Source organism: Narcine bancroftii, chromosome 1 (assembly GCF_036971445.1).
Source record: "Narcine bancroftii isolate sNarBan1 chromosome 1, sNarBan1.hap1, whole genome shotgun sequence".
Classification (NCBI taxonomy): Eukaryota; Metazoa; Chordata; class Chondrichthyes; order Torpediniformes; family Narcinidae; genus Narcine; species Narcine bancroftii.
In genome coordinates, this window is record NC_091469.1 from 22,364,010 (window position 1) to 22,377,813 (window position 13,804).

At 40.8% G+C, this 13,804-nt stretch overlaps 1 protein-coding gene across 7 annotated transcripts in view; it reads right to left on the reverse strand.

The window, feature by feature from the left end:
- Positions 1-13,804, reverse strand: part of LOC138755587 (hemogen-like) — a 94,136-nt gene that overhangs the window by 54,531 nt on the left and 25,801 nt on the right. The window contains exon 1 of one of the 7 annotated variants that reach the window (XR_011352408.1): positions 13,639-13,779. The exons of 4 other annotated variants lie outside the window; for them this stretch is intronic. The gene's annotated coding sequence lies outside the window, so the exon portion shown is untranslated. Of the gene's footprint in view, positions 1-12,646; positions 12,704-13,638; positions 13,780-13,804 lie in introns of those variants that run through there. 2 more of the 7 variants (XR_011352410.1, XR_011352406.1) reach the window with 2 other exon arrangements.

Consider the following 13,804-nt stretch of genomic DNA (forward strand, 5'->3'; position numbering starts at 1 on the left):
TTTGCTCCCCTTATACCACTAGCATCGTTCCTAATTGACTCGTTGTGTGCATGGTATCATAACTCCAAAGTAAATGGGCCAATGACAATTTTTCTCAGCAAAATATTTCAGTAACAATTGGGTCTAGAACAGTGGTTCTCCCTTTTTTCCCCACTCACATACCACCTTAAATAATCCCTTACTAATCACAGAGCACCTATGGCATAGGGATTACTTAAAGTGGTGTGTGAATTAAAATAAAAAGTTTGAAAACCACTGATCTAAACCATACTTATCCATGAATTTTGACAGGTTTTTATGTTTGATCATTTCAAGGCTTCTTGAACAAGGGTTGAGGCCAGAGGAAGATCAACCACAATTATAGTGAATAGTGAGTCTGGTTTGAGGGGCAAGATCACCAATTCCTGTTCCTATTTTCCACATTAAAACAGAGGTGGCACAATGGCACAGCTGGTTGAGCTGCTGCTTTACTCCTCCAATGAACCATGCTCGATTCGGATCTCCCATGATGTTAGTGTACAATTTATGTCTTCTCCCTTTTACTGCATGGATTTCCTCGAGATGACCTGGCTTCTTCTCATAGCCCAATGACATGGTTGGGAAATTAACTAGCTACTTTAATTTTCTTTGTGTGTAAATGAATGGCAAAATCTGTTTGGGTTTGATGGGAAAGTGAGGAAACAGCATTAATGTAGGATTAGTGTTAGTGACTGCTTGATGTTTGGAATTGTCTAATGGGACAGAAAGGTCTGTTTCCATTCTGTCTCACACTATGGCTCCAGTACTGACAGGTTATTAAATATTTGTTCTTATTAAACACAGATGACAACAAACAAATAAATCTTGCATTTATGTTAGACCACTTTGGTTTGGACAGGATGTCAGTCATAATCAAATGCACAATGTGAGTGTCATTTGTCCCTGTTTTTTTTGGTTAATGAGAGTCACACTGTAACTCCCATTAACCCCTCACATATTGTGAGCTCTGATTATGTGTCTTTACTGGAAAAAAAGATCTACTGAAGAATGTTTCTTATTCCTTTAAGACAAGGATTCAAGTAAAATATGTGCGACCATATCCTTTAGTCACTCAACTAACTTTACCTCTGTGAATCTTGTGGCATCTGCATATTAATGAAAAATGAAGTATGGGAATATGTTATTGCAAAGGAAAAGGTCAAGAGGGAAAACTACATATTGGCCTTTGTTGCGAAAGATTTGGATATTAGAAATAAAGAAATAATTTTGCAACTCTAAGGGTAATGGTGAGGCCAGACCTGGAATATTGTGTACAGTTTTGGTCCCCTTATTTAATAAAGGTTAACTAGAATTCATGGCAACCCAGAAGACTAATGCTTGGGATAATCTCCTATCATGAATGGCGAAAGAAGTCGGATCAGTATTCTTTGGAGTTTAGAATTATAAATTTAAACATGTAACATCCTAAAGGGGCAACAGGGTCATTGTTGAGATGTTTCTACGAGTAGGCTAGTGTCAAACAAAGGAATATAATTACAAGATTAGGAGACATTCATTTGAAACCTGGGATGTCTAAGAATTTCGTCTCACAGAAAATTGCTGGAATTCTCTACCCTGAAGGGTTTTAGAGGATCGATCATTGTAGATATTTAAAGAGGCCTGTCCCGCATCGGACTTGTCAGCCACAAACGAGCCTGCAGCTGACGTGGACTTTTTACCCCCTCCATAAATCTTTGTCCGCGAAGCCAAGCCAAAGAGAAAGAGGTATTTTCTGAAGAGGAATTCAAGCTGTGGGAAACTGGCAAAGAGGAGTTGAAACCTGGGGTAAATCAGCCATGATCATATCATATCAGGGTGTCCTCCTTGTGAAGCAGTCATGTTTTGATTTCTTCTGCACTTCTCTCCTACTAACTACATAAAAATATAAATAATATTTGTTATGTGGGGTGAAAATAAAACAAGGCTTTTACTTAAATGTGCTGTGGCCTTCAAGGAGGAGTGGGGTGGGGGGGGGGGGGGGGCCAGCACATTTAAGTAAAAGCCTTGTTGAGAATGGCGGCCACCAATACACAAATGTGACAACCTATAATTCTACTGTAAAAAACGCATGTCAAACTCAACATTAAGATAAATTATTAAAAGTAAACTTAGCACTAAACATGTTTAGAAATAGTTCTTCAGGCAAAGCAATAAAAGAAATGTGGAACACTGTCATAAGAAGTTGTGGGGGTTAGCAAGATTGATAATTCTTCAGGGGGCTCTTCGAGAATCTAATCTTCAGAAATCATCGAAGGGAAGATCAGAGCATCAAAAACATGACCTTATCAAGGAAATATACTTTGAATATTCTTGCATACTAGTTACAAAAATATCACACGTGGGGGAAGTCATGTGACGTGTCGGACTTGGGATCCTAAAACCCCTGGGAAAATAGAAGAAAATGATTGTCTAAATGAAGTAAACAGAGATTAAAATATGAAGGAAGAATAGAAGAACGGTCCATTTGCCTTAAAAAAAGAAATATTGTTGCTGGAGCAGATGAAGGTGTTGCTCTTAAATATGAAGAGGGGCCTTTGATGCAGGGAAATCCAGGATCTGGAGTGATGACCAGGGCCTGTCAGAGAGTTAAGTTGCTGGGAACAGCCACAAGTCTGACCAGCCTGCTGGGAAACAGATTCTTTAAGCAAGGACCGATCATCAAATTCAAGTTATATGATTGATTGCAATGAAGTTACTTCAGTCTATAAAGATGTTAAACAAGTTAAATATGAATCTAAGGCTATACAAAAGGATAAAAAGAACATCAATATTGAATTACAACAGATGGTATGGGAAATGTTGATTCCTATGGAGTTAATGCAAATAGAAATAAAACATTTAAGATCTAAGGTTAATAAAATGAATGAAAAATATAAGCAGTTATCAAACAAGGGTGAAGAAAATTAGCAAGTTATGAAAATTTGGCAAAGGTTGGAAATGTAAAGGAGAAGCTGGAAAAATTGAGAGGAAGATAATTTCAGAAAAAATTGATAAGATGGAAAATTTTAATAGTAGAAATAACATTAAGATTGTTGGTTTGGAGGAAGGAGAAGAAAAGCATGATATGAATCAGTTCCTCCAAGGATGGATACCTACGTTTCTGGGGGTAAATCAATTTGAAGGTCCAAATGAAACTGAAAAATCACATCAAGCCCTCAAACCACAGCCACAATCAGATGAGAAATCTTGATCTATAGTAATTAAGTGTTTAAAATATCAAGACAAGGAAAAGATTTTATCTTAGCAGTAGTAAAAGTAAGAATAAAGAAGAGTCCACTTGAATATCATGGTTTGAAGGTTTTATTTTATCCAACTATTACTATGCAGTTGTTGACTTCAGTTTACTGAAGTCAAGAGAAGCCTTTATATAAGTTCACGTTACATTACCCAGTGATGATGAAGATTGTACTACTAGATGGCAAAAATAATTTTTTTATGGATTACAAACAGACACCAGATTTTTTGGAAACCTTGTGGTCGAGAACACAATTAAAATCACCACCAACTAAAACATTTTCATTAGTTTGAGTTAACAATAAAAAAGCTTCTGAAATAAAGTACTCATCATCTATATTAGGGGCATAAAGATTCAGCAAAGTCCAAGGTTCAGCAAAAAAATTACAGTTCACTCTTAATACTCTGCCAGCATACCCCTCTGAAGACTCCAATTCAAATGGTAAATATTTATGAATCAAAATCGCTACTCCTCTTGCCTCAGAATTAAAAGAAGACAAAACATGACCAACCCAATCTCTTTTCAATTTCAAATGTTCTTTCTCAGTCAAATGCGTTTCTTTTAAAAAAGCAATATCAATTTTCATTTTTTTTTATATAAGCCAATATTCTCTTTCTCTTAATTGGATTATTTAACCCCTGAACATTAAAAGTTGCAAAAATTCAATTTAGACATCTTTTTTAACTACTAATATATTTACACACTATAAAATACTGCTCACCTCTAGAACTCTATAAACCCTCAAAAAAAACCAGAAAAATACAAAAAAAAACACCCAAAAGTAGTAATACCCTAAAAATCTGGGTGTGGTAAACCCACTCACAGCTGATGACTATCAAAATTTTCAGTGTCATCCACCCCCCCTAGCCAGATACATATTTATTATTTAATCAAACGCAATAGAATATAGTCCATATATTCAGCCCAATGATTCCAAGCCCAACAACTGCTCCGGATCTTGAACGTCAAGAAGACTTTGTGTCAACTCTTCTTTCTTTCCATTTTTTCCATACTTTCCATTCTTTCCATTCCCATGTCCATTTCCATTTCCATTTCCCCTCCTCTTAGGAGATAATGGAGGAGAACACCCATTTCTTCGAAATTCTGGCAAAGAATTAGCAAAACCCAAAGCATCATGATCATTCTCAAAAAATTGAGATTGAAAATTTCCATAGAAAACCTTCAAAATTACAGAATAACGAAAAGCAAACTTGTAGCCTTTTCACCACAAAACATCTTTGGCCGTATTAAATTCCTGTCGTCTTCTGATAACTTCTTGGCTCAAGTCAGCATAAAAAATACTGTTATTTTGAACCATTAATGGAGATCGATTCTGCCATGCGTTCTCCACTGCCATACGTAAAATCATTTCTTAATCTTGATATTTTAAACAATGAATCAAGACTGCTCTCAGTGTTTGTCCTGGAAGTGGTTTTCTTCTCAGAGCTCTGTGAGCCCTATCCAATTCCAAACCTTCAGGGAAAAGCTCTTTACCCAGCACCTCTGGGATCCAGTGCTTAAAATTTTTTATAGCGTCAGCACCTTCAATGTCCTCTGGGAGACCAACTATTTTCGCATTGTTCCTTCGACTTTGATTTTCCAACAAATCAATCTTCTTCATTAAATCTCTTTTTTGAATCCCCCAATCTACAAAAGAACCTTCCACTTTTTCCATTTTTTCTCTTTACGTTCTACCTGAGTTTGACACTCAGAGAAGGTTGTTTCAATTTTCTTTAAATTATCTTGTACAGTATCAACTGATTTTATACATCTATTAATATCACTTTTGACTACAGTCATTTCCTGTTTCACAGTTGACATTTCATCACACAAGGTATTCATTTTTATTTTCATCTCCATAAATCCTTGATTCACTTGAGTTGATATTTGTTTTGACGAATTATGCATTTGACAAGCAATTCCTTCCAAAACAATAAACACTGAATCCAATCCAGATTCCACTTCCACTTTTTGAGATTCACCTCCTTTAACTGTAAGCTCCTCCTCCTGGAGGAATTCTAAGAAAGTAAGTTCCTCTTCTTCCTCAGTCATCTTAGGTCCCTTGGCTGAACGGCTGCGGGTCTGGACACCCAACGCCGGCACCCCAACCTCTTGGGATGCCGGAGCTCGGGCTCCCCCACAGCCCACACTTTCTCCAGTGGTTCTCAGACCCGCGATGCCCCACGCAGGCCAGGCAAAGCCATCGGATGCGCAGGAGTGTCCTCCGATGCTACACTGCATGCCATTGGGCTGCTCAGTGAGGTCATGGGTTTGCGGGTCCCCTTATTGGCTGTGCCACGTGCGTGCACGACTTCACGTGAACATGGGTCGGCAACTGCCGAACTCACCAATGTGCTGGCGCCATCTTGTGGAGGCAGGATTGGCGCCAAAGTCAGACTTGAACGGGCTGGAGTCCTCTGAGGCTTGGAGACTCCCAGCGATGACTCCGTGGATTCAGCTATGTAGGTAGGCCTCAATTCTTCTGCACTTTTATATGGTAGCTTTTTCTGAAGCTGAGGTTTAAATTTTTTCACATTTGATGCCATCATAAATCATTGTTATTTAAATAACTGTAAATCTTATTTTTAACCACTTTTATGCTTTTTAAAAAACAGGAATTTAATGATCCATCTGGGGAGAGGTGGAACACACCTTCTTGCCACGCCACCCCCCCCCCCCCCCCACCCCGTAGGAGTAATTTCAAAGTTACCCATGCAAGGAGTCTCATTTTTATTACGGAATGATTTGGCTGAGGTTAAAGTTGGGTCGGTTTTGTAATTAACAAATCAGCTAGTAAGGATGATTTTAAGGAAGATTGTTAGATATATCCTGCATATGCTGTAACAAGGTCTTTGTCTAAGAAAGTGATGAGAGCTGAGGATGATCCAGTTGATGGAGACTTTCCCAGTGCTTCTGAAATAGTTTTGAAAGAACATGGTCATTGTGAGGGTAAAGATTTCTCTTTGTCAAGGAAAGAGTTAATTCAGCAACAAAAAATAGATGCAGATCTTGTTGACTTAAGGGAGAAAGCAGTAAATGAACAGGAGATTAAAGAAATGGTTTGTGGATATTACTTGGTGAATTGTTGATGAGGAAATGAAGACCTCTTGATATTCCAGCTAAAGAAGATTGGTTGGGGTGGGGGGGGGGGGGTAATTTCATAGAAATTACCGGAATGAAATTTTAAATCTAGCCCACAGTACACCTTTGGGTGGTCATCTTGGTGTAAAGAAAACCATGAATAAGATTTTGAGAAGGATGTTGTTAATTGGTGCTGGACATGTCACTTTTGTCAGATTGTGGGGAAACCTAACCAGGGGCCTCCAGTAGCTCCATTGCAACCTATTCCTGTTGTTGGGGAACCTTTCACTAGGGTTACTGTGGATCGTAGAGGTCCCCTTCCAAAATCTAAGTCTGAGAATAAGTACTTGTTAACAATTATGTGTATAGCATTGAGATTTCCAGATGCTATACCATTAAGGAATATTAAAGCCAAAATGGTGGTAAAGGCTCTGAAAAATGCATTGCCTAAAGAAATCCAGTGATCAAAGATCTAGCTTTATGTCTGAGTTGTTTCAGCAGTTGATTTATAAATTGGGAATAAAACAGATCATTTCATCTGTGAACCATCCTGAAACTCAGGGAGCTTTGGAAAGATTTCATTCTATTCTTAAAAATATGATGAGGATTTATTGCTGCTGGATTTTGGGGTCCTCTGGGCTTGTAACACTACCACTGTGTTAACACATCCAAGGCATGTGACTGGTGGTGTTCAAGATGTACTTTGGTACTGTGATGATGGAGTCTGGAGCATTATCTGCAAGATAGGAACCTGTGAGCAGATTATGTCAATCTATTGCTTGACTTGCCTTCAGGACAGCTTTCGCAATTTAGACACCAATCCCCTGATGTTTAAGAGTAGAACTTTGCAAGATTATTTGGAATGGGTGTGACCTTTCCATATCCGGATTGGGTGCATGAATTAATACTAGATGATTTGTCCTTTTTCTTCTTTGTTTGAATGTAGGAATTCTGGTTCAACTGGCCATTTGAGTCAACCACATGGGGTGGATCTGGATATCCATGTTTTTAATTTAATTTTTTAAAATTTAGACATACCGCACTGTAACAGGCCCTACAGTCTGTGCAAACCAATTGACAACCCATTAACATTTACAATCCCTGGTATGCTTTTTGAAGGGTGGGAGGAAACCAGAGTCCCCAGAGAAAACCCACGCAGACATAGGGAGAACACACAAATTCCTTACAGACAGCGCAGGATTCAAATGCAGGTCTGGTTCCAATCACTACCACTGTAAAGGTGTTGCGCTAACCACTATCCCAACTCTGCTGCCCATATAGGCCAGAGATTCTGTCCTGTCTATTTGTGAATTCGACGGGTTTTTATGACATTCCAATAACGTTTCATGATCATCTCTCCATTCAGATGATTCTTTCTTCCTAAATTCTAAATTATTAACTTAATTTAAATTCTTCAGCTGCCACGGTTTGAGTCTCTAGATTGTTATTCTGGATCTCTGGAATAAACCTGATAATCTAACTGTTGCACCATTACCATATCCCAAAAAGCTATTAAGATAATGTCCAGAAGCAGACTTCAACTTTGACCAGGAATTAGGTATACAGAAAAGCACTCACCCTCTCAGACCCTTTGTGGTTTTGATGTCTGAGAGTGACAGTGGGAGTAGGAAAGAGATGGTAAAGTGTAAATACAGTTCAATAAATCAGAAGCAGTGGAAGAGGCAAAGAGTACGATAGAGGGTGTGGAGCCAGGAGCTGCTCATTTGGAGGATGATGTTGAGGGAAAAGTAGGTGAGAAAAAGAAAATTTTAGAGAATATACCAACAGTAAACAGTCATGATCTATCTGTCTCTGGTCTCCAACACTATTATAATGAGGTCAAGTACAATCTTGAGGTTTAGCACCTCATCCACCATCTGTGTGTAACAACCTTCCTGATTTAACATTAGATTCTACAATTTTGGATAAGGTGTGTTCATCGTCTATCTCAGAATTAGTCATATCTGCCACAGGTATAAGTTATCCATCTGTGACCATGGCTCAGATTTTCTGTCTCCCTTAGCATAGCTTGACCTACCAGGCAGATCCCACAGCTCTGCATTACACAACATATTTCATTACATTCTCTGTATTATTATTCTTTAAATGCTGCCATTAACCCAGTGTTGTTAGTGAGGAAACAGGCTTGGTAGATCTCAAAGGCAAGGACTCTGAACACAGTTTTAATAGGGAAGTATTTTATTTACAGCAGGCAAATGTGGAAAACGGTAACAGATACACCCACACACACACACACCCACACACAATGAACTGGTACATACAATGATCAAGGAAAAATCACTTCGATACCCCACCACCCCTTGACTCAGAGCAGGCACGGCTCTGTGCTGAAAGGGATAGTAATTAAATGCTCCCAACCCTTTTAATAGTGCATATCTTACCAACAGTTTCTCCAGCACCCTTCCACATTTCTTGGCCTAGAGTGAAGCAGGTGCTGCCAAGCTGACAAAGAGAGAGAACAAAGAGCACGTGGCACCTTTATAGTGCTGGAGGGACAAGCCCAGATCATTTACAGGGATCCAGTAGCTTCGTACCAGGAGGGTTAATCCAATTCCAAAAGTTAGTAGCCCAAGGCCAAGTACAGGCAGGCTGGAGAGTGCAGTCCAGGAAATTTACATGGCACCACCAGCAAGGTGTGTACGAATGGATGGGGTGGATCCAAACCTTGATTGGCAGCTGGTGTGTCCTCTGACTGGGTAGGGGCAGTGCTGTCACATGACAGCCACAACCCTTCCCAATACACCCAGTGATGATTATTTATGCCCTTAGCAACATTGCCCAACATCCATACAGCCATGATAACTATTCCATTTGTCCTGTCCATTTTTCCCTCCAGACTTCTTCCTTAAGGATGCACAGCTGTGCAATGGCTTCAGCCCTCCTGGTGTAGATTGGATAGCTCAATCCAGTCTCAGATAGACTTTTTCGTAGTGTTGAACTCCATCATTGTCAGTACCACCGATGTCACTCCAGTGTTATTCTCTGATCACTGACTCCTTCACGCCTCCTGTCACCGATGGGAGGATTAGAAGGCAGGCAGGAGGACATGGAAGATGAACATGAAGTTGTCGACCCCAGAGAATGTAGAGGAACTAAAGAAGGAGTACACTGGTTGGAGAACCATGAAAACCCTCTCTGACTCCCCAGTTGATTGGTTGGAAACAACCAAGGAGAACACCAAGTGTTTCATTATCCTTAATGTTGTTCTGAGAGCAAGACAGAGACAGAAGGAACTTAGCGATCTTCAGATTGACTTACAGAAACTCCTTCTGCAGTCAAGAGAGATGGATGTGAGGGAGGAACTCCGAGAGGTGAAGAACTGGCCTGTCCTCTATCATGGAGGTCTTAGACGACAACAAGCTGGACATTATCCTGGGGGAGCTGACAGATTCCATCCATTCCTTTGGATTGAGTAAAACTCCTGGCTTACCAGCTGAGTTGTACGTGGCTCTGTGGGACTGGATGGGCCCAGACCTGCTGGAAGTATACAACACTAAGCTTCCGGCAGACAGCATACCAAACTAAATGAGGAAGGCCATCATCACCCTCATCTTCAAACAGAAGGGGGAGAAGATGGATATCAGGTATTGGAGACCCATTTCATTGTTAAATGTTAACTACAAAATCATGTCCAAAGCTATCGCCAATCAAGTCAAGTCTTCCCTGGGACAGGTGATTCACCCAGAACAAGAAGAGGTTTTCAACTGGATATCGCATGGGTACATGATGGACGTGCTCTCCAAAATGGGATTTGTGGAGGGAATCTGAAATTGTATTAAACTGCTCTGGATGGACACACATAGCACAGTCCAAAACAACAAATGGGAAACAGATAGTTTCTCCATCAAGTCTGGAGTCGGGTAGGATGCCCGGTCTTTCCAGTCTTATTTATAAGCTGCATTGAGCCCTTTGCTGAATCCATCAGGAAGGACGAGGCCATAAGATGAGTGACATTGCCAGACAAGGTCAAGGCCTCCCTGTAGATAGATGACATTGCTGTCTTTTGTTTGGAAACACAATTGGTCTGCAGTCTGATCACCATCTATGGCCATTTTGGGTCTGCATCAAGCACTGGGGTAAACTGGAAGAGCACTGCCATGCTATTCAGTAACTGGTCTAACCAGTGCACCATCTTTTTTCACAATCAGATCTGACTATCTGAAGGTGTTGGGGATCAGGTTTGGAGGGGTCAAGGCATGCAACAATAATTGGTCAGAGCAGATCACAAAATTCCTCCAGAAATTGGGTCTGTGGGTGTGGTGCTCCCTCTTAATAACAGGGAAGAACCTGGTCATCAGTTGCAAGGTACTCTTGGTACTGCAGTACATGACAAAGGTATGGCCCATCCCTTGCGCAACTGCTTTGGCAGTCACCAGAATAGTTTTCCAGTTTATATGAGTATCCAAGATAGAAATGGTCCTAAGGTTTGCCATGTACAAGTCACCAGAAAACAGGAGCAACAGCATATCCAAGGTGGTCCTCATCCTTCCTGTGTGCTTGGAATCAAAGTAAGAGGACACCAAATGCCTCTACATCCTGATATTCTATCTGTCTGAGGTGTGGTGAACAATGGGCCTGATCCCATGGCCACAAATGTCTCAGTCAGCTGGACTTTGCCACTCCACTTATCCTTCATGGAAATGTTTTTCAAGACATCAGGTAGTGGTCAGCACCAAATGTCCTGCAGACACTGAAGGACGAGGACACGATGAACACAATGAGGTGGTTCCTGGAGCAGACCCTTCAGGTCATCTAGCAGTGCTCACAAACAAGCACCAAGACTTGGCCTGGCTGGCAATGAGAGAAGCCCTTGGAGTCAAATCCTTCATGTAGAACCAGAACATCACCCATCATGCATGTTGTCCCCTAGATGACTGCGATAGAGTGGAGAATGTTCCCCACCTCTTTGCAGAATGCAGATTCGCTAAGTGACTGTGGATAAGGATGCAAGGTCCTTGTCACGGTAAATGCCCAGCAGCGTGATGGAGCACCCACTGATTTACAGGCTGTTCCCATAACTAAGCCCCTCACACTTTTCTATACCTTTCAAAGAACACACTGGAGACAGGCCCACAGGCAAGAATAAATGGGTAGATAAGAAGGAGGATGCGTCGTAGGTGAAGGCAAGGGGAATTCTGTCCTTATGCACATGGGGGTGGAGGGGGGCCAGGGCAGATGTGCGGGTAATGGAGGATATGCAGGTGAGTGCTGAGTTGATGGTGGTAGAGGGAAAACCACATTGTTTGAAGAAAGAGGTCATCTCTGATGATGTGGCATGGAAGTCCTCATCGTGAGTGCAGATGTGACAAGAAAGGGAGGAATTGAAAGGAACTGAAATGAATTGAATCCTTACAGGGGACAATGTCTAGCAAATACAGCATCCAAACTCAGGACTGAACCTGGGTCTCTGGTGCTGTAAAGTAACTGCTCTTCTGTGTCACCCCAACATTGAACAAGGGGTCATAGTTTCAGTACAAGAGGTCTGCCATTTTAAGAGTGAGATGAGGGGGAATTTTCTCCCTTCAGCAGGTTATGAATGTTTGAAATTTTCTGCATGGAAAGTTGTGGGAAGTAGTGTTGTCCAATATATTTCAAGTTGGAGATTAACAAATATTTAAAGTTCAAGGAGTCAAGGGGTATGAGGAGAGAGTGGGGAAAATTAGCCCAGAATTGGACATGATCTTGAATGTTGGTACAGACTAGGAGGAACCTGATTGTTCGCAGGAAACCTCGTCCCTCTGACAGTGCAGTTACTTTCACAGTGTTACACTAGAACATGACCCTAGATTTTTAGGCTCAAGTCTCTTGAGTGGGTCTGATTCCGTGGTGAAAATACTCTGCACCACAGTTAACAATACATCCAGTTCAGTTAAAGTCAGAGATACGCTCTTTAACGTGGGAGTTCAAATAAATGTTAAGGATCCTTTCGCAATACAATCTTTAGATACCACACGCAATAGCGTCCTTCCCTCGAGTGGACCAGGTTTGGTTTTTTTTGTCCTTGATACATTTTGTCATGCCAGTACCACCGCCTAGAGGGAGTTCGCTGGAAGGTTTGCTGACGATTGTATTTGCATAGTGAAAGACGGAGGACGCAATGGTGCAGAGCGGCTGCAAAATATGACAGGCGGGTAGGGACAGCGAGATGAGATCGGTGGACTGTTGATTTTAGGCCGTACAGATTAGCATTGTTGCACGAAGTGGGCACCGAACAAAAGGGGAGAAAAATAAACACACCAAACTGCAAAAAAAAAAATACACGGAGAAGAAATGGTTTGCGAAACGGAATACCTAAGAATAGCCAGAGCCCGGAGTATTCTTGTTGCTGAAGGCTGGCTCACATTCAATGATCGCAAGGAGATTCAAAAATCGATTTTATTTGATTCACGGTGCACTGGTATTCGTAACAATTTATATCAAAACACCTTATTGTCTGAATAGATTAACGCGTTCTTCGTGCAGTCTTTTCGAATGTATCCGTTGTCATGTTCTATATAATAGATACATCTTGCATGTAACTAATTCTGTAAAATGGCGTGTGACGGTCATGTGCTTGTGATTGACAGACACTCGTTCGGCCTTCATCAGTGTGCATTCCCTCTCGAATTCGACGTTTTCTTTTGTAACCAACTTATTGAATGAAATAAATATTTACAGACGGAAAATGAAACGTTTCTAAATGCTAAAAATCATTTGCATCGGCTGACCTGTCATCGTGTCTGTTTAATGGTTGGAAAATATTCTTTTTTATTGTTTGTGAGCTTGTGTTAGATTTTATTACAACGCATGGTCTGGTTCATTACACAAAAACGTTCGTTTCCATTTCGGACGTTTAAAAACACGCAGGTTTGGATAAAAAGGCTTCAGTCAACTTCATGTTTCCTCTATCTCGTTAAGAAAAGCTGCGGAAAAAAAAATCCCTCCCCTGAGACATCTTTTAAGATGAATGACCTGCATCATTGATGGTGTCTTTCCCTCCCCCTGAAAGAGCCTCCATCTTTCCCTGTTTGTGCAAAGGAGACAATGCCCTCCAACGAGTTGCTTGCCCAAAAGAATGCGGTTCGTGGGCGCGGGGCTCCTGTTTAATGGTTATGGCATTTCGGGATGTTATTTTAAAATTAAGGATGTATGGCCCTTCCATGCACCGACCTTATCCTGCATTTGAATTTGATCATGGGCACCTATTGTTGAGCCATCCACTTTTTGCGACATTTTGCTGCCTATAAGAAAACAAACGTAGTTTTGCAAACACACAGATAACACCATTATTTAAACAATTTTACCTTTTTTTTTCTTTTTATGCGATTAATTCATTTTAATTATCATTGATCCTGGATTTTGATGATCTTCCTGGTTCTTCAAATCGTGACCCCAAAAATGCACACTGACAGAGAGAGCCTCAAGGTTGCCCGTCCCTGCAAACAACTTGTGCATTTCTGTAGATACACC